Source organism: Mustelus asterias, chromosome 20 (genome assembly GCF_964213995.1).
Source record: "Mustelus asterias chromosome 20, sMusAst1.hap1.1, whole genome shotgun sequence".
NCBI classification, from domain to species: domain Eukaryota; kingdom Metazoa; phylum Chordata; class Chondrichthyes; order Carcharhiniformes; family Triakidae; genus Mustelus; species Mustelus asterias.
In genome coordinates, this window is record NC_135820.1 from 24,956,036 (window position 1) to 24,968,561 (window position 12,526).

Consider the following 12,526-nt stretch of genomic DNA (forward strand, 5'->3'; position numbering starts at 1 on the left):
TCTTTCTCTCTCTCTCTCTCTCAGACTCACTCACTCACTCACTCACAGACACAAACACGCTCCCTCTCTCACTCACTCACAGACACAAACACGCTCCCTCTCTCACTCACACACACAGACACACATGCTCTCTCTCACTCACACACACACACTCTCTCACACGCACACGCTCTCTCACAAACACATGCTCTCATGTACTGTTACACTCGCTTACACCGTCATACTCTCATTTTCTGTCACATTCTCATATACCATCACACTCTCATACACTGTCACACGCTCACACATACACACACACACAGTCATTCTCTCTCACATACACGCTCTCATTTACTGTCACACTCATCATAAACCGTCACACTCTCATGCACTGTCACACACTGTCTCTCTCTCACACACACACACACACACACTCTCTCTCTCACAGATGCACACTCTCTCTTTCTCTCACACATACACCAGCGCGCTCTCTCTCTCTCACACACGCGTGCTCTCTCTCACTCACACAGACACACACACATGCGCTCTCTCCCTCTCACACACACGCTCTCTCTCACTCCCTCACACATACATGCTCCCTCTCTCACTCACACACACATGCTCTGTCTCTCTCACACACACACACGCGGGCTCTCTCTCTCTCTCTCTCACACACACGCACTGCCTCTCTCTCACACACACACACTCGCTTTCTCTCTCTCTCACACACGGTCTCTCTCTCTCACACACGCGCTCTCTCTCTCTCTCTCACACACGCGCTCTCTCTCTCTCTCACACACGCGCTCTCTCTCTCTCTCACTCACGCGCTCTCTCTCTCTCTCTCACACACACACACGCGCTCCCTCTCTCTCTCACACACACACGCGCTCTCTCTCTCTCTCACACACACGCGGGCTCTCTCTCTCTCTCTCTCTCACACACACACACACGCTGCCTCTCTCTGTCTCACACACACACGCGCTCTCTCCCTCTCTCTCACACACGCACACACGCTCTCTCCCTCTCTCTCACACACACACACGCTCTCTCTCACATGCACACGCGCTCTCTCTCTCTCTCACACACATACACGCGCTCTCTCTCTCTCTCTCACACACACACACGCGGGCTCTCTCTCTCTCTCTCACACACACACACGCTGCCTCTCTCTCTCTCACACACACACACTCGCTTTCTCTCTCTCTCACACACGGTCTCTCTCTCTCACACACGCGCGCTCTCTCTCTCTCTCACACACGCGCTCTCTCTCTCTCACACACGCGCTCTCTCTCTCTCTCACTCACGCGCTCTCTCTCTCTCTGTCACACACACACGCGCTCCCTCTCTCTATCTGTCTCTCACACACGCGCGCTCTCTCCCTCTCTCTCACACACACACACGCTCTCTCTCTTTCTCTCACACACACACGCGCTCTCTCTCTCTCACACACACACGCGGGCTCTCTCTCTCTCTCACACACACACGCGCTGCCTCTCTCTGTCTCTCACACACACACGCGCTCTCTCCCTCTCTCTCTCACACACACACGCTCTCTCTCTCTCTCTCACACACACACACGCTCTCTCTCTCTCACATGCACACGTGCTCTCTCTCTCTCTCACACACATACACGCACTCTCTTTCTCTCTCTCACACCCACTCACTCATTCACGCACACAAAGACACACACACACAAACGCTGTCTCTCTCTCTTACTCACTCATACACAGACACACACATGCTCTCTCTCTCTCACACACACACGCTTTCTCACACACATGTTCCCTCTCTCTCATTCACACACTCTTATCGTGTCACACTCTCATATACCGTCGCATTCTCATATGCTATCACACTCATATACTGTCACACTCTCATGCACTGTCACACACACTCTCTCATACATATGCTCTCTCTCTCTCTCCCTCACACATGCTTGCTCTCGCTCTCACACACATGCGTGCTCTTCTCTCACATACACGCCCACCCTCTCTTTCTCTTTCTCTGACATACTAACATGCACTCTTTCTCTCTCTCTCTCTCTCAGACTCACTCACTCACTCACTCACAGACACAAACACGCTCCCTCTCTCACTCACTCACAGACACAAACACGCTCCCTCTCTCACTCACACACACAGACACACATGCTCTCTCTCACTCACACACACACACTCTCTCACACGCACACGCTCTCTCACAAACACATGCTCTCATGTACTGTTACACTCGCTTACACCGTCATACTCTCATTTTCTGTCACATTCTCATATACCATCACACTCTCATACACTGTCACACGCTCACACATACACACACACACAGTCATTCTCTCTCACATACACGCTCTCATTTACTGTCACACTCATCATAAACCGTCACACTCTCATGCACTGTCACACACTGTCTCTCTCTCACACACACACACACACACACTCTCTCTCTCACAGATGCACACTCTCTCTTTCTCTCACACATACACCAGCGCGCTCTCTCTCTCTCACACACGCGTGCTCTCTCTCACTCACACAGACACACACACATGCGCTCTCTCCCTCTCACACACACGCTCTCTCTCACTCCCTCACACATACATGCTCCCTCTCTCACTCACACACACATGCTCTGTCTCTCTCACACACACACACGCGGGCTCTCTCTCTCTCTCTCTCTCTCACACACACGCACTGCCTCTCTCTCACACACACACACTCGCTTTCTCTCTCTCTCACACACGGTCTCTCTCTCTCACACACGCGCTCTCTCTCTCTCTCTCACACACGCGCTCTCTCTCTCTCTCACACACGCGCTCTCTCTCTCTCTCACTCACGCGCTCTCTCTCTCTCTCTCACACACACACACGCGCTCCCTCTCTCTCTCACACACACACGCGCTCTCTCTCTCTCTCACACACACGCGGGCTCTCTCTCTCTCTCTCTCTCACACACACACACACGCTGCCTCTCTCTGTCTCACACACACACGCGCTCTCTCCCTCTCTCTCACACACGCACACACGCTCTCTCCCTCTCTCTCACACACACACACGCTCTCTCTCACATGCACACGCGCTCTCTCTCTCTCTCACACACATACACGCGCTCTCTCTCTCTCTCTCACACACACACACGCGGGCTCTCTCTCTCTCTCTCACACACACACACGCTGCCTCTCTCTCTCTCACACACACACACTCGCTTTCTCTCTCTCTCTCTCACACACGGTCTCTCACACACGCGCTCTCTCTTTCTCTCTCTCACACACGCGCTCTCTCTCTCTCTCACACACGCGCTCTCTCTCTCTCTCACTCACGCGCTCTCTCTCTCTCTCTCACACACACACGCGCTCCCTCTCTCTATCTGTCTCTCACACACACACGCGCTCTCTCCCTCTCTCTCTCACACACACACGCGCTCTCTCTCTCTCTCTCACACACACACACGCTCTCTCTCTCTCACACACACGCGGGCTCTCTATCTCTCTCACACACACACGCGCTGCCTCTCTCTGTCTCTCACACACACGCGCTCTCTCCCTCTCTCTCTCTCACACACACACACGCTCTCTCCCTCTCTCTCTCACACACACACGCGCTCTCTCTCTCTCTCACACACACGCGCTCTCTCTCTCTCTCTCACACACACGCGGGCTCTCTCTCTCTCTCTCTCTCACACCCACACGCGCTGCCTCTCTCTGTCTCTCACACACACACACGCGCTCTCTCCCTCTCTCTCACACACACACACGCTCTCTCTCTCTCTCTCACACACACACACGCTCTCTCTCACATGCACACGCGCTCTCTCTCTCTCACACACATACACGCGCTCTCTCTCTCTCTCTCACACACACACATGCGCTCTCTCCCTCTCACACACACGCTCTCTCTCACTCCCTCACACATACATGCTCCCTCTCTCACTCACACACACATGCTCTGTCTCTCTCACACACACACACGCGGGCTCTCTCTCTCTCTCTCTCACACACACGCACTGCCTCTCTCTCACACACACACACTCGCTTTCTCTCTCTCTCACACACGGTCTCTCTCTCTCACACACGCGCGCTCTCTCTCTCTCTCACACACGCGCTCTCTCTCTCTCACACACGCGCTCTCTCTCTCACTCACGCGCTCTCTCTCTCTCTCTCACACACACACACGCGCTCCCTCTCTCTCTCACACACACACGCGCTCTCTCTCTCACACACACGCGGGCTCTCTCTCTCTCTCTCTCTCTCACACACACACACGCTGCCTCTCTCTGTCTCACACACACACGCGCTCTCTCCCTCTCTCTCACACACGCACACACGCTCTCTCCCTCTCTCTCACACACACACACGCTCTCTCTCACATGCACACGCGCTCTCTCTCTCTCTCACACACATACACGCGCTCTCTCTCTCTCTCTCACACACACACACGCGGGCTCTCTCTCTCTCTCTCACACACACATGCGCTGCCTCTCTCTCTCTCACACACACACACTCGCTTTCTCTCTCTCTCTCTCACACACGGTCTCTCACACACGCGCTCTCTCTTTCTCTCTCTCACACACGCGCTCTCTCTCTCTCTCACACACGCGCTCTCTCTCTCTCTCTCTCACTCACGCGCTCTCTCTCTCTCTCTCACACACACACGCGCTCCCTCTCTCTATCTGTCTCTCACACACACACGCGCTCTCTCCCTCTCTCTCTCACACACACACGCGCTCTCTCTCTCTCTCTCACACACACACACGCTCTCTCTCTCTCACACACACGCGGGCTCTCTATCTCTCTCACACACACACGCGCTGCCTCTCTCTGTCTCTCACACACACGCGCTCTCTCCCTCTCTCTCTCTCACACACACACACGCTCTCTCCCTCTCTCTCTCACACACACACGCGCTCTCTCTCTCTCTCACACACACACGCGCTCTCTCTCTCTCTCTCACACACACGCGGGCTCTCTCTCTCTCTCTCACACCCACACGCGCTGCCTCTCTCTGTCTCTCACACACACACGCGCTCTCTCCCTCTCTCTCACACACACACACGCTCTCTCTCTCTCTCTCACACACACACACGCTCTCTCTCACATGCACACGCGCTCTCTCTCTCTCACACACATACACGCGCTCTCTCTCTCTCTCTCACACACACACACGCGGGCTCTCTCTCTCTCTCTCACACACACGCGCTGCCTCGCTCTCTCACACACACACACACTCGCTTTCTCTCTCTCTCTCTCACACACGGTCTCTCACACACGCGCTCTCTCTTTCTCTCTCTCACACACGCGCTCTCTCTCTCTCTCACACACGCGCTCTCTCTCTCTCTCTCTCACTCATAGAACATAGAAAGCCACAGCACAAACAGGCCCTTCGGCCCACAAGTTGCGCCGATCATATCCCTACCTCTAGGCCTATCTATAGCCCTCAATCCCATTAAATCCCATGTACTCATCCAGAAGTCTCTTAAAAGACCCCAACGAGTTTGCCTCCACCACCACCGACGTCAGCCGATTCCACTCACCCACCACCCTCTGAGTGAAAAACTTACCCCTGACATCTCCTCTGTACCTACCCCCCAGCACCTTAAACCTGTGTCCTCTCGTAGCAACCATTTCAGCCCTTGGAAATAGCCTCTGAGAGTCTACCCTATCCAGACCTCTCAACATCTCGTAAACCTCTATCAGGTCACCTCTCATCCTTCGTCTCTCCAGGGAGAAGAGACCAAGCTCCCTCAACCTATCCTCATAAGGCATGCCCCCCAATCCAGGCAACATCCTTGTAAATCTCCTCTACACCCTTTCAATGGCTTCAACATCTTTCCTGTAATGAGGTGACCAGAACTGCGCGCAGTACTCCAAGTGGGGTCTAACCAGGGTCCTATAAAGCTGCAGCATTATCTCCCGACTCCTAAACTCAATCCCTCGATTAATGAAGGCTAGTACGCCGTACGCCTTCTTGACCGCATCCTCCACCTGCGAGGCCGATTTAAGAGTCCTATGGACCCGGACCCCAAGGTCCTTCTGATCCTCTACACTGCTAAGAATGGTACCCTTCATATTATACTGCTGCTTCATCCCATTGGATCTGCCAAAATGGATCACTACACACTTATCCGGGTTGAAGTCCATCTGCCACTTCTCCGCCCAGTCTTGCATTCTATCTATGTCTCGCTGCAACTTCTGACATCCCTCCAAACTATCCACAACACCACCTACCTTGGTGTCGTCAGCAAACTTACCAACCCATCCCTCCACTTCCTCATCCAGGTCACTTATGAAAATGACAAACAGCAAGGGTCCCAGAACAGATCCCTGGGGCACTCCACTGGTCACTGACCTCCACGCAGAGAAAGACCCCTCCACAGCCACTCTCTGCCTTCTGCAGGCAAGCCAGTTCTGGATCCACAAGGCAACAGCCCCTTGGATCCCATGCCCTCTCACTTTCTCAAGAAGTCTTGCATGGGGGACCTTATCGAACGCCTTGCTGAAGTCCATATAGACCACATCCACCGCTCTTCCTTCGTCAATGTGTTTGGTCACATTTTCAAAGAACTCAACCAGGCTCGTAAGGCACGACCTGCCCTTGACAAAGCTCACGCGCTCTCTCTCTCTCTCACACACACGCGCGCTCCCTCTCTCTATCTGTCTCTCACACACACACGCGCTCTCTCCCTCTCACTCTCACACACACACGCGCTCTCTCTCTCTCTCTCACACACACACGCGCTCTCTCTCTCTCTCACACACACACGCGCTCTCTCCCCCTCTCTCTCTCACACACACACACGCTCTCTCTCTCTCACACACACACACGCTCTCTCTCTCTCACATGCACACGCGCTCTCTCTCTCTCACACACATACACGCGCTCTCTCTCTCTCTCACACACACACACGCGGGCTCTCTCTCTCTCTCACACACACGCGCGCTGCCTCTCTCTCTCTCACACACACACACTCGCTTTCTCTCTCTCTCTCTCACACACGGTCTCTCTCTCACACACGCGCTCTCTCTCTCTCTCTCTCTCTCTCACACACACGCGCTCTCTCTCTCTCTCACTCACGCGCTCTCTCTCTCTCTGTCACACACACACGCGCTCCCTCTCTCTATCTGTCTCTCACACACGCGCGCTCTCTCCCTCTCTCTCACACACACACACGCTCTCTCTCTTTCTCTCACACACACACGCGCTCTCTCTCTCTCACACACACACGCGGGCTCTCTCTCTCTCTCACACACACACGCGCTGCCTCTCTCTGTCTCTCACACACACACGCGCTCTCTCCCTCTCTCTCTCACACACACACGCTCTCTCTCTCTCTCTCACACACACACACGCTCTCTCTCTCTCACATGCACACGTGCTCTCTCTCTCTCTCACACACATACACGCACTCTCTTTCTCTCTCTCACACCCACTCACTCATTCACGCACACAAAGACACACACACACAAACGCTGTCTCTCTCTCTTACTCACTCATACACAGACACACACATGCTCTCTCTCTCTCACACACACACGCTTTCTCACACACATGTTCCCTCTCTCTCATTCACACACTCTTATCGTGTCACACTCTCATATACCGTCGCATTCTCATATGCTATCACACTCATATACTGTCACACTCTCATGCACTGTCACACACACTCTCTCATACATATGCTCTCTCTCTCTCTCCCTCACACATGCTTGCTCTCGCTCTCACACACATGCGTGCTCTTCTCTCACATACACGCCCACCCTCTCTTTCTCTTTCTCTGACATACTAACATGCACTCTTTCTCTCTCTCTCTCTCTCAGACTCACTCACTCACTCACTCACAGACACAAACACGCTCCCTCACAGACACAAACACGCTCCCTCTCTCACTCACACACACAGACACACATGCTCTCTCTCACTCACACACACACACTCTCTCACACGCACACGCTCTCTCACAAACACATGCTCTCATGTACTGTTACAGTCGCTTACACCGTCATACTCTCATTTTCTGTCACATTCTCATATACCATCACACTCTCATACACTGTCACACGCTCACACATACACACACACACAGTCATTCTCTCTCACATACACGCTCTCATTTACTGTCACACTCTCATATACTGTCACACTCATCATAAACCGTCACACTCTCATGCACTGTCACACACTGTCTCTCTCTCACACACACACACACACACACTCTCTCTCTCACAGATGCACACTCTCTCTTTCTCTCACACATACACCAGCGCGCTCTCTCTCTCTCACACACGCGTGCTCTCTCTCACTCACACAGACACACACACATGCGCTCTCTCCCTCTCACACACACGCTCTCTCTCACTCCCTCACACATACATGCTCCCTCTCTCACTCACACACACATGCTCTGTCTCTCTCACACACACACACGCGGGCTCTCTCTCTCTCTCTCTCACACACACGCACTGCCTCTCTCTCACACACACACACTCGCTTTCTCTCTCTCTCACACACGGTCTCTCTCTCTCACACACGCGCTCTCTCTCTCTCTCTCACACACGCGCTCTCTCTCTCTCTCACACACGCGCTCTCTCTCTCTCTCACTCACGCGCTCTCTCTCTCTCTCTCACACACACACACGCGCTCCCTCTCTCTCTCACACACACACGCGCTCTCTCTCTCTCTCACACACACGCGGGCTCTCTCTCTCTCTCTCTCTCACACACACACACACGCTGCCTCTCTCTGTCTCACACACACACGCGCTCTCTCCCTCTCTCTCACACACGCACACACGCTCTCTCCCTCTCTCTCACACACACACACGCTCTCTCTCACATGCACACGCGCTCTCTCTCTCTCTCACACACATACACGCGCTCTCTCTCTCTCTCTCACACACACACACGCGGGCTCTCTCTCTCTCTCTCACACACACACACGCTGCCTCTCTCTCTCTCACACACACACACTCGCTTTCTCTCTCTCTCTCTCACACACGGTCTCTCACACACGCGCTCTCTCTTTCTCTCTCTCACACACGCGCTCTCTCTCTCTCTCACACACGCGCTCTCTCTCTCTCTCACTCACGCGCTCTCTCTCTCTCTCTCACACACACACGCGCTCCCTCTCTCTATCTGTCTCTCACACACACACGCGCTCTCTCCCTCTCTCTCTCACACACACACGCGCTCTCTCTCTCTCTCTCACACACACACACGCTCTCTCTCTCTCACACACACGCGGGCTCTCTATCTCTCTCACACACACACGCGCTGCCTCTCTCTGTCTCTCACACACACGCGCTCTCTCCCTCTCTCTCTCTCACACACACACACGCTCTCTCCCTCTCTCTCTCACACACACACGCGCTCTCTCTCTCTCTCACACACACACGCGCTCTCTCTCTCTCTCTCACACACACGCGGGCTCTCTCTCTCTCTCTCTCTCACACCCACACGCGCTGCCTCTCTCTGTCTCTCACACACACACACGCGCTCTCTCCCTCTCTCTCACACACACACGCGCTCTCTCTCTCTCTCTCACACACACACACGCTCTCTCTCACATGCACACGCGCTCTCTCTCTCTCACACACATACACGCGCTCTCTCTCTCTCTCTCACACACACACATGCGCTCTCTCCCTCTCACACACACGCTCTCTCTCACTCCCTCACACATACATGCTCCCTCTCTCACTCACACACACATGCTCTGTCTCTCTCACACACACACACGCGGGCTCTCTCTCTCTCTCTCTCACACACACGCACTGCCTCTCTCTCACACACACACACTCGCTTTCTCTCTCTCTCACACACGGTCTCTCTCTCTCACACACGCGCGCTCTCTCTCTCTCTCACACACGCGCTCTCTCTCTCTCACACACGCGCTCTCTCTCTCTCTCACTCACGCGCTCTCTCTCTCTCTCTCACACACACACACGCGCTCCCTCTCTCTCTCACACACACACGCGCTCTCTCTCTCACACACACGCGGGCTCTCTCTCTCTCTCTCTCTCTCACACACACACACGCTGCCTCTCTCTGTCTCACACACACACGCGCTCTCTCCCTCTCTCTCACACACGCACACACGCTCTCTCCCTCTCTCTCACACACACACACGCTCTCTCTCACATGCACACGCGCTCTCTCTCTCTCTCACACACATACACGCGCTCTCTCTCTCTCTCTCACACACACACACGCGGGCTCTCTCTCTCTCTCTCACACACACATGCGCTGCCTCTCTCTCTCTCACACACACACACTCGCTTTCTCTCTCTCTCTCTCACACACGGTCTCTCACACACGCGCTCTCTCTTTCTCTCTCTCACACACGCGCTCTCTCTCTCTCTCACACACGCGCTCTCTCTCTCTCTCTCTCACTCACGCGCTCTCTCTCTCTCTCTCACACACACACGCGCTCCCTCTCTCTATCTGTCTCTCACACACACACGCGCTCTCTCCCTCTCTCTCTCACACACACACGCGCTCTCTCTCTCTCTCTCACACACACACACGCTCTCTCTCTCTCACACACACGCGGGCTCTCTATCTCTCTCACACACACACGCGCTGCCTCTCTCTGTCTCTCACACACACGCGCTCTCTCCCTCTCTCTCTCTCACACACACACACGCTCTCTCCCTCTCTCTCTCACACACACACGCGCTCTCTCTCTCTCTCACACACACACGCGCTCTCTCTCTCTCTCTCACACACACGCGGGCTCTCTCTCTCTCTCTCACACCCACACGCGCTGCCTCTCTCTGTCTCTCACACACACACGCGCTCTCTCCCTCTCTCTCACACACACACACGCTCTCTCTCTCTCTCTCACACACACACACGCTCTCTCTCACATGCACACGCGCTCTCTCTCTCTCACACACATACACGCGCTCTCTCTCTCTCTCTCACACACACACACGCGGGCTCTCTCTCTCTCTCTCACACACACGCGCTGCCTCGCTCTCTCACACACACACACACTCGCTTTCTCTCTCTCTCTCTCACACACGGTCTCTCACACACGCGCTCTCTCTTTCTCTCTCTCACACACGCGCTCTCTCTCTCTCTCTCTCACACACGCGCTCTCTCTCTCTCTCTCTCACTCATAGAACATAGAAAGCCACAGCACAAACAGGCCCTTCGGCCCACAAGTTGCGCCGATCATATCCCTACCTCTAGGCCTATCTATAGCCCTCAATCCCATTAAATCCCATGTACTCATCCAGAAGTCTCTTAAAAGACCCCAACGAGTTTGCCTCCACCACCACCGACGTCAGCCGATTCCACTCACCCACCACCCTCTGAGTGAAAAACTTACCCCTGACATCTCCTCTGTACCTACCCCCCAGCACCTTAAACCTGTGTCCTCTCGTAGCAACCATTTCAGCCCTTGGAAATAGCCTCTGAGAGTCTACCCTATCCAGACCTCTCAACATCTTGTAAACCTCTATCAGGTCACCTCTCATCCTTCGTCTCTCCAGGGAGAAGAGACCAAGCTCCCTCAACCTATCCTCATAAGGCATGCCCCCCAATCCAGGCAACATCCTTGTAAATCTCCTCTACACCCTTTCAATGGCTTCAACATCTTTCCTGTAATGAGGTGACCAGAACTGCGCGCAGTACTCCAAGTGGGGTCTAACCAGGGTCCTATAAAGCTGCAGCATTATCTCCCGACTCCTAAACTCAATCCCTCGATTAATGAAGGCTAGTACGCCGTACGCCTTCTTGACCGCATCCTCCACCTGCGAGGCCGATTTAGGAGTCCTATGGACCCGGACCCCAAGGTCCTTCTGATCCTCTACACTGCTAAGAATGGTACCCTTCATATTATACTGCTGCTTCATCCCATTGGATCTGCCAAAATGGATCACTACACACTTATCCGGGTTGAAGTCCATCTGCCACTTCTCCGCCCAGTCTTGCATTCTATCTATGTCTCGCTGCAACTTCTGACATCCCTCCAAACTATCCACAACACCACCTACCTTGGTGTCGTCAGCAAACTTACCAACCCATCCCTCCACTTCCTCATCCAGGTCATTTATGAAAATGACAAACAGCAAGGGTCCCAGAACAGATCCCTGGGGCACTCCACTGGTCACTGACCTCCACGCAGAGAAAGACCCCTCCACAGCCACTCTCTGCCTTCTGCAGGCAAGCCAGTTCTGGATCCACAAGGCAACAGCCCCTTGGATCCCATGCCCTCTCACTTTCTCAAGAAGTCTTGCATGGGGGACCTTATCGAACGCCTTGCTGAAGTCCATATAGACCACATCCACCGCTCTTCCTTCGTCAATGTGTTTGGTCACATTTTCAAAGAACTCAACCAGGCTCGTAAGGCACGACCTGCCCTTGACAAAGCTCACGCGCTCTCTCTCTCTCTCACACACACACGCGCTCCCTCTCTCTATCTGTCTCTCACACACACACGCGCTCTCTCCCTCTCACTCTCACACACACACGCGCTCTCTCTCTCTCTCTCACACACACACGCGCTCTCTCTCTCTCTCACACACACATGCGCTCTCTCCCTCTCTCTCTCTCA